Here is a 15,061-nt window from a genome sequence, read left to right on the forward strand (position 1 = left end):
TTGTGACTGGCTTATTTTACTTAGCATAATGTTTTCAAACATCATCAATGTTGTTGCAAGTGTCAGAATTTCATCCCTTGTTAAGGCTGAACAATATTTCATTGTATTTATGCACCACATTGTTTATCCATTCATCTGTTGAGGGACTTGTGGGTTGTTTCCACTGTTTGGCTATTGTGCAAAGTTGCCATGGACATGGATATACAAATATCTGTTCAAGTTTCTGTTTGCATTTTGTTTGCTACCCCTTCTTTAAAAAAATTAAACATTCTTTTTAAAAAAACTTTATTGAGTTATGATCTACATAGAATAACTCAAAGATTTTAAGGGTAGTGTTTTATGACTTTTGAAAAATATATACACCTGTGTAACCACCTCCCCATTGACCATATAGAATATTTTCAGCAAGCCAGAATGTTTCCCTTTGCCTAAATGTGGGTCATTATCCATTTTGCCCACCCTTAACCTTGACCCACAGCTAAAGGAAACCACTGACCTATTTACTGTCACTGGAGATTAGCTTTAATTTTCTAAAGTTTAGTATAGATGTAATCATTCACTATGAGCTCTTAACGTTTCTGAGATTCATCCTTACAGTGGCATGTATCAGATGTACCATCATCTTTATTGTTGAGTTCTGTTCTGTTGTAAGGATATACCACAATTTGTTTATCCGTTCAACCATTGATGGACATTTGATTGTTTCCACTTTAGGTCTATTATGAATAAAACTGCTCTGAACATATGTTTTAAATTCTCTTGGATAAATATCCAGGAATAAAATTGCTGAGTTACATTAATAATGAACTTCCAGCTGGTTTTCCACAGCAACTATGCTATTTTACATTTAAAAGAACATTGTATAAGAGTTCTAGTTGCATCCTCCTCAGTGCTTTACATGAACAGTCTTTTTAGTTTTAGAAATTCTAGTATCTCGTGTAGTTTTAATTTGCATATGATTTTTATTTAAAATGCATTCTAATTTAATTAATTAAATTCCTTAGTGACTAATGGTGTTGAACATATTTTCATGAGCTTGTATTTGCCATCTGTACATCTTCTTTGGTTAAACAACAGTTTAGATGCTTAGCCCATATTTATTGGGCTATTTATTTTATCATTGAATTGTGAGGATCTTTACATATTCAAATACTTTTTGAATATAGATTTTGAAAATATTTTCTTACAGTCTGTGGCTTATTTTTAAAAAATTAACCGTGTCTTTTACTGAACAAAAGTTAAATTTAGATGAAGTCTAATTTATTGATTTTTTTCATGCTGTTTGTTTTATATTCAAGAAATCTTTGTCAAACCCAAAGACACTAAGAATTTCTTCTGTGCTTTCTTCTTGAAGCTTTTCTAGTTTTAACTCATACATTTAGATCAGTGATCCATTTTGAGATAATTTTTACCTGTGAAATTTTTAGAATTTTAAAATATATAATGTACATTTTCTATACATGTCAGCTAAAGATATTTGATAATTTATACACATGCCACCTCAATTATCACAGTGCTAAAAGTACAAACCTAAGAGTAATTTTAAAACATACACTAAAATGCTTGTACAGATGTAAATGTTGTGAAAATGTCCTGAGCTATACTCTGTGGTCTCCCATGACTCATTCTCTGTGCTGAGTCTCATTCAGAAAAAATAATCCAAGTTGGGTTCTTTTACACTCTTTTTATTGTTATTATTACTTTTTGAGATGGACTCTCACTCTGTCACCCAGATTGGAGTGCAGTGGCACAATCTCAGTTCCCTGCAACCTCCACCTCCTGGGTTCAACCAATTATCCTGTTGCAGCCTCCCAAGTAGTGGGGTCTACAAGCACCCGGCACTACACCAAGCTATTTTGGTATTTTTAGTAGAGACGAGGTTTCACCATGTTGCCCAGGCTGGTCTCGAACTCCTGACCTAAGGTGATTCACCTGTCTTGGCCTCCCAAATTGCTGGAATTACAGGCGTGAGCCACCACGCCTGGCCGGGTTCTTTTACACTCTGAGAGATAATAAAAAGTAGGCAATGTTTATTAAGCAACGCCCTTGGGATCCACTGTGGAAGCAAAGGCAAAAACATAAGACGAGATGGGAGAAGTTGATTTGTGATGTGGACATGACATCAAGCTTGATAATCTTGACAGTGAGCTCTTGGACTAAAAAGTGCTCTAACTCTCTGAGCTGAATTGGCTAAAATCTTTTACCCATGCTTACATCCATTGCTGGATGTGGGTCACCCCAGAAAGTGGAAGCGGTTCCTGAAAGGGCTGACAGCACTTGGACAGTTGGGGCAATAAACCCTTTCTTGCAAAGGAAGGTAGGTAGCACATCTCCATGTCCATTACCGGCTACCACTTGTTGCTCAGATCCACATTCTCATAAATATTTGGAAAACACTCTTCCAGGATTCCATTAGGCTTCTTTTCCTGGGGGAAACTTGGAAGAGAAGGAGTGGTGGGACAAATGTTAGTCCTCGTTGGTAAAGCTTGTCTCAGAGCCATAACTGGTACTCATTGCCTGCCTGTAGCATTACCCAATCTAGACTAGCCCTTTCTCAGCCCTCTGCTGCTCTGGGTGACTTTAGGTGGTGAGAATCAGACCCTAACGTTAAGGACTTGAAGCTCCTTGTCACCATGCCCTTCTCAGGCTAGGGCTGTTTAAGTTGTCTATTTGCTTTCACAGTTTTCAGGGAGTCTTTAAGGATGCCCACACCTGGGTTCTGCATGTATTTCTCCATATTCCAGTGATATAATAGCAGCCTATTCCTCCCTGATGATCAAGATTTATTGCCTCTGTCAAGATGACTATTTTCTCTTCTTACTTTCTGGTTCCTGGACACAAGGAAAATGAAGTGCCAAGAGCAGCCATAGTTATAGCTTAATGAGACTTCTGCTGTGTCCACTAGAAGAAGTATTCCCCTTTGGGTACCAGGACCTTCAATGCTGCAGGACTGAAGGGGCAGGAAGTATGAATTCCACAAGTGATATTTAGAGTGATGGCAAACAGGGATATGTCTCCCTACATTTCTCATTTCCTTCTTACTGGGGACACTGCACAACATAGAAATCTTTGAACCGTGGTATATGCTGCATTCTGGAGAATGTTGCATCATTTTCATAAAGTGTCACCTCTGAACTGGTGTTTCCATGATCCCATCACCAGGTTATTGTAATATTCTATCAGAATAGCAGCTTCTAGATGGGTTAGAACTCGTTATTACTGATGCATTTCTCTGATATGGGCCTGCTCCCATGTATACTCTGCTGTATGTGGGACCCTGTGTAGGTGGAACAGGCCCTCCGTGGGCAAGGAAGGGAAATCCATACCCGGAAAGTCTATTTCTTCTGTGATTGATCAGAATCAGTTCCAGATCTTTTTAGGATAGAAGTGGCCCAGTGTAGACAACTTGTGATAAAGTGGCTAGACAGTGTCCTTGAGGAATGATCTCACAACATGGACTTAACATTGGTTTTTGTTGCTAGCAGACTGGACATTCAGAGGCAGCAGAAGTGAGATTCATCAGGAAAAGTGGCAGCCCATGCTGCTGTGCTGATGTCTAACTTCTGTCTCTATCACCATGACCACTTTTTAATGTGTCCATTTTTCCAGCACTGGAATGGCCACAGCCAGCCTGGCTAGTGTCAACCAGCTGAGGCATTTTATCTATTTTTTTGTTAGGTTCCTCTTCCATGGTGGGAGCTCTTGGATTCGTGTTAACTTTTAATATGAAGATTTTCCCACTTTATGCCCATTCCTATGTATCCATATATATAGTAAGGCTTGGTATCCATGGGAGATTTGTTCCAGGACCCCCATAGATACCAAAATCTGTGGATGCTCAAGTCTCTTTTATAAAATGGCACAACATTTGCATATAACCTATGCACATTTTCCTGTATACTTTAAAACACATCTAGATTATTTACAATACCTAACACAATGCCTATATCTTACTTCATTCCAGTGAATTCAACCTACTACTCACTGTGTGACAAAATTCAAATTTTGATTTTTGGAAAGTTGTGGGATGTTTTTCCCCTCAGCATTTTTGATCCATAGTTGTTTGAATCCACAGATGTAGAACCTTCAGATACAGAGGGCCGACTGTATTCCTTTCTGCCAGACCGTTTTGTCTTTGATCTTCCAATCTTTCTTTTTTTCTAAGATTTTACCAGCTAGCCATTCCATTTGCCACTGCCCAGGAGTCCTTAAATGTTCTAATCTCAGACTACTTCTTTTATTACACAAAGTGGATGGCAAATGTACTGCCCTAAACTTTGCCAATTGAAATAATTATCTCTGAGTTAGACTGTAGTGCCTTGCATCCGCATACTGAGCTGACCTGTCTGTAAACCAGTCTTGGGCGCTTTGATCATCTGTCAGCTAGTCCTCAGGGATTCCCCTTCTGGGCAATGGGAGTGAGATGAGGAAGAAATGTTGGCGCAACAGTGGTGCATGACATGCGAGCTGAGCCTAGCTGAGCGGGTGGATATGATAGGATTAAGGTCAAGATGGAAAATTCTAGCCACATGGTCACATGGTGTCCCATAGTCTGGCTGTCAATTTGTGTGATGGCTCAGTAACACGCCACGAGTTGCATTTCAAAAGGTGTACATTCTCCATTGCAAGCTATGTGACCTTGCTGTAGTATCCCAGGAGCCTGTGATGTGATTTTCCCACTGGGACTTCCCATAAATTCCACATGGTATCTTTCCCAACCACCGATACCTCTAATATAAGAGGATCTCATGGCTCAAGCGGTAGGGCACAGCTTGATCCTGACAAACAGTCCTGGAATGTCTTTGGCTTGATTTTGTTTTAACTCTGTTACTCTTTTAGCACCATTTCCAAGAGCTGTGAATAAGGATCTGAGCAAAGTGACTTCACAGGACAGAAGTTTTAGCTGAGCTGTCGGGTGAGACACCTGATATGGATTCTGGGAAGGACCGTGTTTACTCTGTGGTTTCTGGAAGATACTATCTGCTGTCTAATAGACTAGAATTGCTTGTGTCCATAATGGGCATCCTGGTGGTGGTGGTAGGGCTGGTGGTAGGGTATGTGTATATATGTTTACTGAAATTGGAGTGGAGAGGGAAATACAGAAGAATAGTATAGAGGGATAGTAATAGTCCTTCAAACGGGCTTCTTTTTTAAGCTAAGAAGGGGTAATGAGTTACTCTTTTGTATTTCCACTCCTCAGAGAGGCAAAAATAACCCCAGGTCTCCTAATACACCGAAATGGTAAAACATGAGAATAACATATACTGTTACTTTCCTTGTGAGAAAAGAAAAATATGCACTATTTATTCTAAAATCACAAATATTATAATTTTTCGAGCTTGAAGATATCTTAGCTATCATCTCATTCAATCTCTTCATTTTACAAATGAGGAAAATTTTTTATGGACTCTTCAATAAAAGCATGAAACAGTTTGTTGTTTATAAGTGAGTAAGTGTATCCATATGCTTTTATAGGGTTCTTTTATGATTTTGGCTAGCAATGATGAAATTAGCATGTTTTGATCTCTGTGCAGCTTGCTCAGAAAGAACTTAAAAGAAGTATTTAGGAAAATCCAAGTGCTGAAACATTTAAGATATGCTTTGTGGTCTCAGTTTTGTGTGATTGTCAGCCAGGAAGTTTTCTGATTGAGATGGCTTGCCAATTCCCTGCCAAATACATTATTTATTACACTAATGGGGATTTCCTATTTGAGATGTTAAAGATAAAAATCTTACTGATACCATTTCCCATAAAATAATTGATGTAGGTCAATTGATACCTTCTAATAAATTAAAATCAAGAACAAGATAGAGGTCCATAAAGAACTATAGGTATTTTATTGGCATATACTTATTCAAATATACCAGATTTAGTCATATTAAAGATTTCTGATTCACCATTGACAGTGAAACTTGAAACTGAATGTAACTGAATTTATATTTCTTTTCTCAGATCTATTTTTTTGTAAGAATGAAATAACTTTTAGCAAGGACTGAATGTTGTTGAATTAAAGTGGCAGTTATGATACCATGGTGATGTATATGAAATTTTATAATTTCACTAGTTCTCTAAGTTATAGGGAGACTTCTGCATCCTCGTGTGTTTCCGTGTATGTGTACATGTGTATGTGTATGTGTATGTATATGTGTATGTGTGCTTATAGTGATAACTCCAAAGGGAGATGGGTTTCAAGCATCTAGTAAAGAATAAATACATGTAGGTAATTAAATTAACAAATACTCTAAATTACACCTGGTTTTAACCAGGTAGCAAAAACATAATTTTTTTTTTTAAGAGATAGTCTCATGCTTTCGCTCAAGCTGGAGAGCAATGGCAAGATCATAGCTTACTGCAGGCTTGATCTCCTGGGCTCAAGCAATCCTTCCACCTCAGCCTCCTGAGTAGTGAATAGCTGGGACTACAGGTACATGCCACTGTGCTAAGTTTTAAAAGTGATTTGTTGAAATGGGGTCTCTGTTTTGTTGCCTAGGCTGGTCTTGAAGTCCTGGCTTTAAGCCAGGGTGTCCAATCTTTTGGCTTCCCTGGGCCACATTGGAAGAAGAATCGTCTTGGGCCACACATAAAATAAACGAATGATAGCTGGTGAGCTAAAAAAAGAAAATCGCAAAAAATTCTCATAATGTTTTAAGAAAGTTTATGAATTTGTGTTGGGCCGCATTCAAAGCTGTCCTGGGCTTCATTCAAAGCCATCCCGGGATACATGCAGCCCGTGGGTTTGGGGTTGCTTTAAGTGATCCTCTTGCCTTGGCTTCCAGAAGTTCTGGGATTACATACATGGGCCACCAGCACTGGGCTGAAAAAGGTTTTAATAATTACACATTTGTAATTTATTTGTAAAATTAAAATAAATTTTAAAATTGCAGTTTGTGGTCAGTGCTATGAAGGAAACGAACAAGACTGTAAGAAAGATCAGCTGAGCGAGGTGGCTCACACCTCTAATCCCAGCACTTTGGGAGGCCAAGGAGGGCAGATCACCTGAGGTCAGGAGTTCGAGACCAGCCTGACCAACATGAAGAAACCCCATCTCTATTAAAATACAAAAAATTAGCTGGGTGTGCTGGCGCATGCCTGTAATCCCAGCTACTGTGGAGGCTGAGGTAGGAGAATCATTTGAACCTGGGAGGCAGATGTTGCAGTGAGCCGAGATTGCACCATTGCACTCCAGCCTGGGCAACAAGAGCGACACTCCATCTCAAAAAAAAAAAAAAAAAAAAAAAAAAAAAAGATCACAGAGGCATCTCCTTTAGTTGAGACAATCAGAAAAGAAAAGAAAAGATCTTTCTGAAGGATGAATAGGAGTTGAAAACAGAGTTTGTGCAGTTTGGATGTGGGAGGCAGGCTGTGTATAGACAGCGATCTAGAGAATAGGATGATAAAGATCTTGCAGATGGAAAACAGTGTGACATGTTCCAAAAACTAAAAGAAGGACAGATGGCTAAGTAGGTAATGGGGCAAGCATAGCATGAGATGAAATTGAAGAGACTGACATGGACGGGCCGTATCATGACAACCCTTATGGGCCACAATGAGTTATTTGAGTGTCTTTTTAGTGCAATGGAAGGTCATAGAAGGATTTTAAGCAGCAGAGTGACACCATTTCGTCTATACATTTAAAAGACCACATTGGTGCAGGATCTGTGGCTCATTCCTGTAAACCCAGCACTTTGGGAGGCTGATGTCGAAGGATTGCTTGAGCCCAGGTGTTCAAAACCAGCCTGGGCAACATGGTGAAACTCCATCCCTATAAAAAAAAATACAAAAGTTAGCTGGGCATGGTGGTGCATGCCTGTAGTCCCAGCTACTTGGGAGGCTGAGGCAGGAGAACTCATTGAACTCAGAAGTTCTGGGTTGCAGTGAGCGGAGATCACACTACTATATTTCAGCTTGGGCAACATAGCCAGACTCTATTTCAAACAACCAAAACAAAAACAATAACAACAACAAAACCCCAAAAAACACATTGGCTGCAAAATAAACATTGAATTGGATTGAGGTAAAAGTGGAAGAAAATAGAAATTGTTTGGAGAAAATTGCGTTAGCCTAGGTGAAAGAGTTGGAACAGTTTAGACTGGCATGTGGGCTATGAGAAGGGAGAGTAATGGACGGACTCGGGGTATTTTGAAGGTAAAATTAGTGCATCTTAGTGATACATTAAATGTAGGGATAAGAGAGAGCTGTATCAAGCTATGCCCAGATTTTTGGCTCGAGTAAATAGATGTGTGTGTGTGTGTGAGAGACAGAGAGACAGAGAGAGAGAGGGAGTGTCATTTATTAAAATAATATGAGACAGAAGGATAAAAATTGTGGAAAAAATAATAAGTTCAGTTTTGAAATGTTCACTTTGTGATGCGAGTGAGATGATCAAGTGACTAGGTCAAGTAAGGAATTGAATATATATGGGACTAGAAATGTAGGCTAGAGATATAATTTTGGAATTATTGGCATATAGATGCTAGGGAGAAAAAAATGAAAGTTCTGAGTCACATCAGGTCAGATGGAAGAGAAAGTTGATTTAAAGAGAGGGAAGGAGATGCTAGATAAGAAGAAAATCAGGAAAGTTTTGCATCACGTAGATCGAAAGAGTATTTCTAGGAGTGAGTAATCAACTGTGCTGTGTGCTAATGGATGGTCAAAGAAGATGAGAGGTAAAAAACTATTAATCCTATTTGGCTATACGGGAGTCAATGGCGGACTTCAAGAACAAGAGGGACAGATGTTATTTTGAAGTGAGTGGAAGAGTGAAAGTAAGATGAGCAGCGGGAGAAAAGATGTAAGACAAGTGGGGTGAATACTATTGTTTTTATAACCCGTGGCTATTTCCCCAATACTAATGGAACCCCTGTTCTTTCAGTGGTATCGGAGTGGTCAGATTCCTTAAAGAAGCTTGTGCACCTTCCAAATTGTAGGGAGCGAATTGGTATTGTCCACATCAATCACAGTAGTCTCACTCATCTTGCTATGTGATTGGTATATCAATGAGTATTTTCCACAATCTGGCCAGTATCTTCCTCCCAGTCTTAACATAGCATAACACCCACATTCTAATAAAATATTATCGCATTTAACAAGACAGCTTTAATTGTTGTTTTTCAAACAAGTTGTTTAAGACTTAGAGAAATGAAGTAAAATACCCAAGGTGATAATCAGGTAAATGGGAGAAGCTATTGGTGACTTACTCAACCCATCAGAATCACTCATTCCCTACAAAATAAAATGCACTTACTATTACATCTATTAAAGGGTTGTTTTACCCCTGTGCTCATCTAGTCTTGCCTGTTTTCTTCCTTGATCACACTTGCCCTTTTGATTCTATTGGCCTTCAGCCAACTATTACACATGAAGATTAAATATGTTGATTTTACCAGGCAGAGCCTACTGTAATGATAAGCTTTCTCTTAAGATATTGGAGAATGGGTTGGGCTATTTAAGGACTGATCATAATAAGAAGCATAAATTAACAATTTTGTTACCATGCAAATTTATATTAGACTAAAGGAAAAAAGTGAATATTATAAAGTGAAATCAAAGAAATATTATACAGAATTATACAACACTGACAAAGTTGTATTTTGATAGAATATTTAAATTTTCTTTTGGAAAGTATGCAAATACATAGTGTTTTGCAAATGGAGAGTAGCTAATTAAGGCAAAGTGTACTCTGCCAGGAATCAGATAATCACACTTTTATGTAAGGCTGTAGTGTTCTGAGACCAAAGTAGGGCTCATAACTATTTTGAATCTGTTTCCTCATCTGTAAAATGGACATAAAGTCTTATTTTCAAGACTGAAGTTCAAATGAAACAATAAAAAACAAAATATCCCGGTCATAGTAATAGCATTCACACAACAGGCACTTATTTAATGTCTACTTTGTTTTAAGTACTGTAGTAACCTATAGTTTACTACAAATAGCAGAACAAATATAACAAATACATAAACATTATGTAAGTAGACGATAAATGTTGTAGTGAAAAATGTGTAAAGTTATACAGAATACACGATGGTAGATGTGGTGAGAATGAGGCTGGAATAGTAAACTGGGCAGATAATATAAAAGGCATGAATGATTTGGGCTGTTATTCACAGCAATGTTCTTATTGAAAGTTTCTCAGTATAGAAATAATATATATGAATGTAATAAAGATGTTGACTTTTTGATAAATTCGAGGGGGAAGTGTGAGAGTTACAGAAATCAGCTACCTTGCTATTTCCAAAACCCAGAAGAGACTTGGTGAGTCTCAGGTAGGCTTGACAACATAGGCAGGAAGGGATGGTGTCTCTGTTAACTTTTGTTGCTTAGCAAACCACACCAAACTGAGTGGCTGCAGCAAAGAATGATTTATTATTTCTCATCAATCTATGGGTTGGCTAGATGATTCTACCATTGATCTTTCTTGGGCTCATTCCTATGGTTGCAGTCACATTATGGCTGGGAAGCCTGCATGGTTCAAGATGGATTTACTCATGTGTCTGGTTGTTCCTGCTAACTGTAGGCCAAGGCATCTCTCCTCCCCTCCATGTGGCCTTTTCTCCTGGAAGCTAGACTAACTTCCTTTCATCATGGTGGTCTCACAGCAGAGTTTCAAGAGGATAAGCCCCAAGGTCTATGTGCCTATCAGAAGTCTATTTGTGTCACATCTGCTGATGTCCCACTGGCCAAACCAAGTCACCTGGCCAAATCCAGTCAAAGTAGGAGGAAGGTTAGATTACACCTCAGGATGGGAGGAGTGGCAAATAATTTGCATCTATTTTTAATCTATCAAAGATGTTTTGGGGAATTTTAGAGGTAAAATTGACGGCATTGGGAGAAAAATGAGATGTGGGAAATAGGAAGAGGGAAGATTAAGGATGACTCCGGTAAGGAGAAGTTTAATTAGGTCCCAGCTGTTTATCTTTGTTTTTATTGCATTTCCTTTTGGGTTCTTGGTCATGAAATCCTTGCCTAAGCCAATGTCTTGAAGGGTTTTTCCAATGTTATCGCCTGACGATATTTTTTAATTCCAGGAGGAAAGTTCAAGTGATAAACAATTTTTTGATATAAATTCATAACTGAGTATTTCATACTGAAATAGAAACCTTAAAGCCGTTGAGACAACAGGAAATATAATTTGAAAATCAACACTGATCTGCCTGAGAAGATACAGTACATGAATCACAATAACTCTCTGAACTGCATATAGCCATAGCATAAAACTGTTCCTGAATCTGACTGAACAGTGTTAATAGAAAATTCAAAGGAACAGTTAATGTCACTGAATAGCTGTTGAGTGAGGGGTGGAAAGTGACTTAAATTAAAAAAAATGTCTAAATGCTTATTATTTAAATCTTTAGTTAAAAAATTTTTCCCTGCAGAAATGTATGAATGGTAATGATAAGAATGAGATGATGCAACCCACCACATGATATCAAAGGACTAACCCACATACACAATGGACTTAAACATGGGCACTACCTTGGCATGAAAGCTTGGAGTCTGATTCAGACCTGGATTCAGACAATTAATTTCCTGAGTCATTTTATGTTGGCTACATGAGGGAGGGATTGCGGAGTCCGGAAGGTTGATTTTAGTTTCCAGTTAATATTGCAGAATTGTCTGTTTCTCATATCTATTCTGTGAGTTTTTGCTTCATGTATTTTGAGGCTCTGTTGTTAGGCACCTGTAGGTTTATAATTATTATGTCTTCGGGATGGATTGATTCTTTTATTATTATAAAATGTCCTTTATGTCTCTAATAAAAATTGTTGTCTCAAAATCTATCTTATCTGACTTTAGCGTAGCCACTGCAGCTCTCTTTTAGTTACTGTTTGCAGGATGTGTCTTTTTTCTATGCTTTTATTTTCAACTTATCTGTGTTTTTAAGTGTATCTGTTGTAGACACATGCGTGTTGTTGGGTCCTTTAAAAAAATCAGTTCTGCTAAAATATGCCTTTTGGTTGGTGTGTTTTATCCATTTAAATTTAATGCAATTATTGATAAGGTAATATATTTGTCTGACATTTTGCTATTTTCTATATACCTTGTGTCTTCTTTGTTCCTCTTTAATCTCAGTTATTGCTTTCTTTTATTCTAAATAGATTATCTCCTAGGTTTACTATGTTTTCTGGGTTATTTAACATATTTTAAACTAACATTTAGAATCACCTAGGTTGAGAATCACCTTCATGAGAATCACCTAAATTGCTTGTTATAAATGAAAATTTCCTAGCCTTATGTTAGGTTCACTGCATCAAAAGTTTTGGGTTTTTTTTCCCCTGAAATTTCTCTTTTTCACAAACTCCATGTGATTCTTATGCCCCTTAATTTGAGAATAAATATGTATAGAAAACTCTTTTTCTTTTCTGGTCTCAAATATTAAGAGAGAAAGAGGAAACCAAGATTAATTAAAGTTTCAATACACCAGCCTCTTTTCTAGACATTTAAAATACATTACTTAATTACTCATCACAAAACCTCTATGGTATCCGTATTATCCTCATCTCTTGTTAATTAGCTTTCCTAGCACATATAGATAATAAGTAGCAAAGTCAAAATTTAAATTCAAGATTCTCTAGTGAACAAACAGGAAAAGATAATTCCAGACAATGTAGGACTAATTACAGCAAATAAAACACCCAGTAGAATATGAAAGGAGAGAGAATACATGCGCTTTATTTTTTCTTCCTGGTAAGACATTTCTAATGATTGTTTTCTGCAAAAGGACTTAGACATCCAGTTTGAATTCTGGTACTAATCCACGTGAGAAATATCAGAGAAGTCTAAGATTTAAAAATTGTCTATGCCCGATAAGTCTTAAAATACCTGCAGTTCAATTGAAACTCAAAACAACTTTTAGAACGTAGACCTACTACTGTCTTCCCAAAGTCTCAGAAACAAGTTATCAATGTGATTAAAACTCCCATGATTTTTAGATTTTTATTTTTTTTAAAGTTAGTTATGCACATGTAAAAAACTTTCTATTCCAAAAAAGATCAGGCCATAGATGAAGAGTCCCGTAATCTGTGTGCATGTATAGATGTAAGAGAAAGGGTATAGACTTGGAGTGAGAAAATATGAGTCTGAGTTCTGATTTTGCCACTTATTAGCTGCATGATCTTAGGCAGATAAATAATCTTAGCATTAGTTATCTCATTATGGAAAAGGGTATAGTAATAATCTTGCTTGTGACATGCAGTCAGTGAGAAGATCAAGTGTGATAATATACATATATGAAATTATTTTGTATTTGTAAATGGGGTGCCATCTATCACTTTATGGGTATTTGAGCTTTATGTTTTAGAATCATCTTTAGAATAAGCATTAATAATAATAATAATTCTTCCTGTGTAGTAGAAAGAGGGTCTAGAATTAATGAAACTCAAATCTGCATACCTTTACAAGTCTCCAAATAATAATTTCCATCTTGTTTTAACAAAATTAATTTTCAATAGTGGTGAAAATTATCTCAAAATTTTACAAATGCTATTCCATGCTTTAGTTCATTAATTTAAAAAATGAGAATAAATCTGATTTTTTCCATTTATTGTGAGGATTGTTAGATGAGGCATGCAAATGTGTTCTATAAGATGGAAAGAGCTACACAAATGCCGTTAAATATTATCTGTGATTTTCGAAACATGCATTTTACTAAGCAATTAAATAAACAGTGTTTTAACCTTTTGTATCAACTTTTAAAAATTAATAAACTTAATTTTTTAGAGAAGTTTTAGTGTCACAGAAAAATTGGGCAGAAAATAGACAGAGTTCTCATATACCTGATGTCCCCAAGCACACACAATCTCTCCTGCTATGGACATCGTTCATTCTAGTGGGTACATTTGTTGACATGCAATTGAGACATTGACATACATACATTGATATACTCCTGTTAGCCCAAATATATAGTTAACATTATAACTCACTATTGGTGTTGTGCATTCTCTAGGATTTGAAAAACATGTGCTATGTATCCATCTTATAGTATCACACAGAGTATTTTCACTGCCCTAAAAACTCTCTGTGTTCTGCTTATTCACCTTTCTTCCCCAACTCCGTCTCCTGGCAACCACTGATGTTTTTACTGTCTCTATAGTTTTGTCTCTTTCAGAATGTCATATTGTTGGAATCATACAGTAGGCAGTATTTTCAGATTGCTTCTTTTACTTTGTAATATGCATTTAAGTTTCTTTGTGTCTTTTCATGTTTGATAGCCATTTCTTTTTATTTTTCTTAAAAAAAATTATGTATAGAGAGGCTGAAAGTGTAGATTTCTTACATGCACATATTACCTGGTAGTGAAGTCTGGGTTTTTCATGTACCCATTACATGAATAGTAAACATTGTACCTAGTAAGTAATTTATTCAACCTCAACCCCCTCCCACCCTCCCACATTTTGTAGTATCTTTTGTTTTTAGTCATTCTAATACTCCATTGTTCTGGCTATATCACAGTTTACTTATACATTCTCCTACAGAGCAGCATCTTGGTTGCTTCCGAGGTTTGTCAAGTGTGAATAAAGCTGCTATAAACATCTGTGTGCAGGTTTTTGTTTGGACATAGTTTTCAACTCACTTGGGTAAATAACAATATGCTTACTTGCTGGATTGTGTGGTAAGAGTATGTTTACTTTTATAAGAAGCTGACAAACTGTCTTTGAAGGTGCCTGTTCCATTTTACATTTCTACTAGCAATGAATGAGAGTTCCTGTTGCTCCACATCTTTTCCAGCATTTGGTGTTAGTGTTTTGAATTTTGGCCATTCTGATAGGTGTGTATTGGCATCTCATTGTTGTTTTATTATTATTATTTTAAAAATCTGTTTACTTTTAATTTTGTAGGTAAATAATAGGTATATATATTTATGGGTTACATGAGGTATTTCAATACAGGCATGCAATTTGTAATAATAACATCCTGAAGAATGGAGTATCCATCCCCTTGAGCATTTATCCTTTGTGTTACAAACAATCCAATTATATTCTTTTACTTATTTTAAAACTGTACAATTAGATTATTATTGACTATAGTCCTCTGTTGTGCTATCAAATACTAGGTCTTATTTA

Source organism: Symphalangus syndactylus, chromosome 1 (assembly GCF_028878055.3).
Source record: "Symphalangus syndactylus isolate Jambi chromosome 1, NHGRI_mSymSyn1-v2.1_pri, whole genome shotgun sequence".
NCBI lineage: Eukaryota > Metazoa > Chordata > Mammalia > Primates > Hylobatidae > Symphalangus > Symphalangus syndactylus.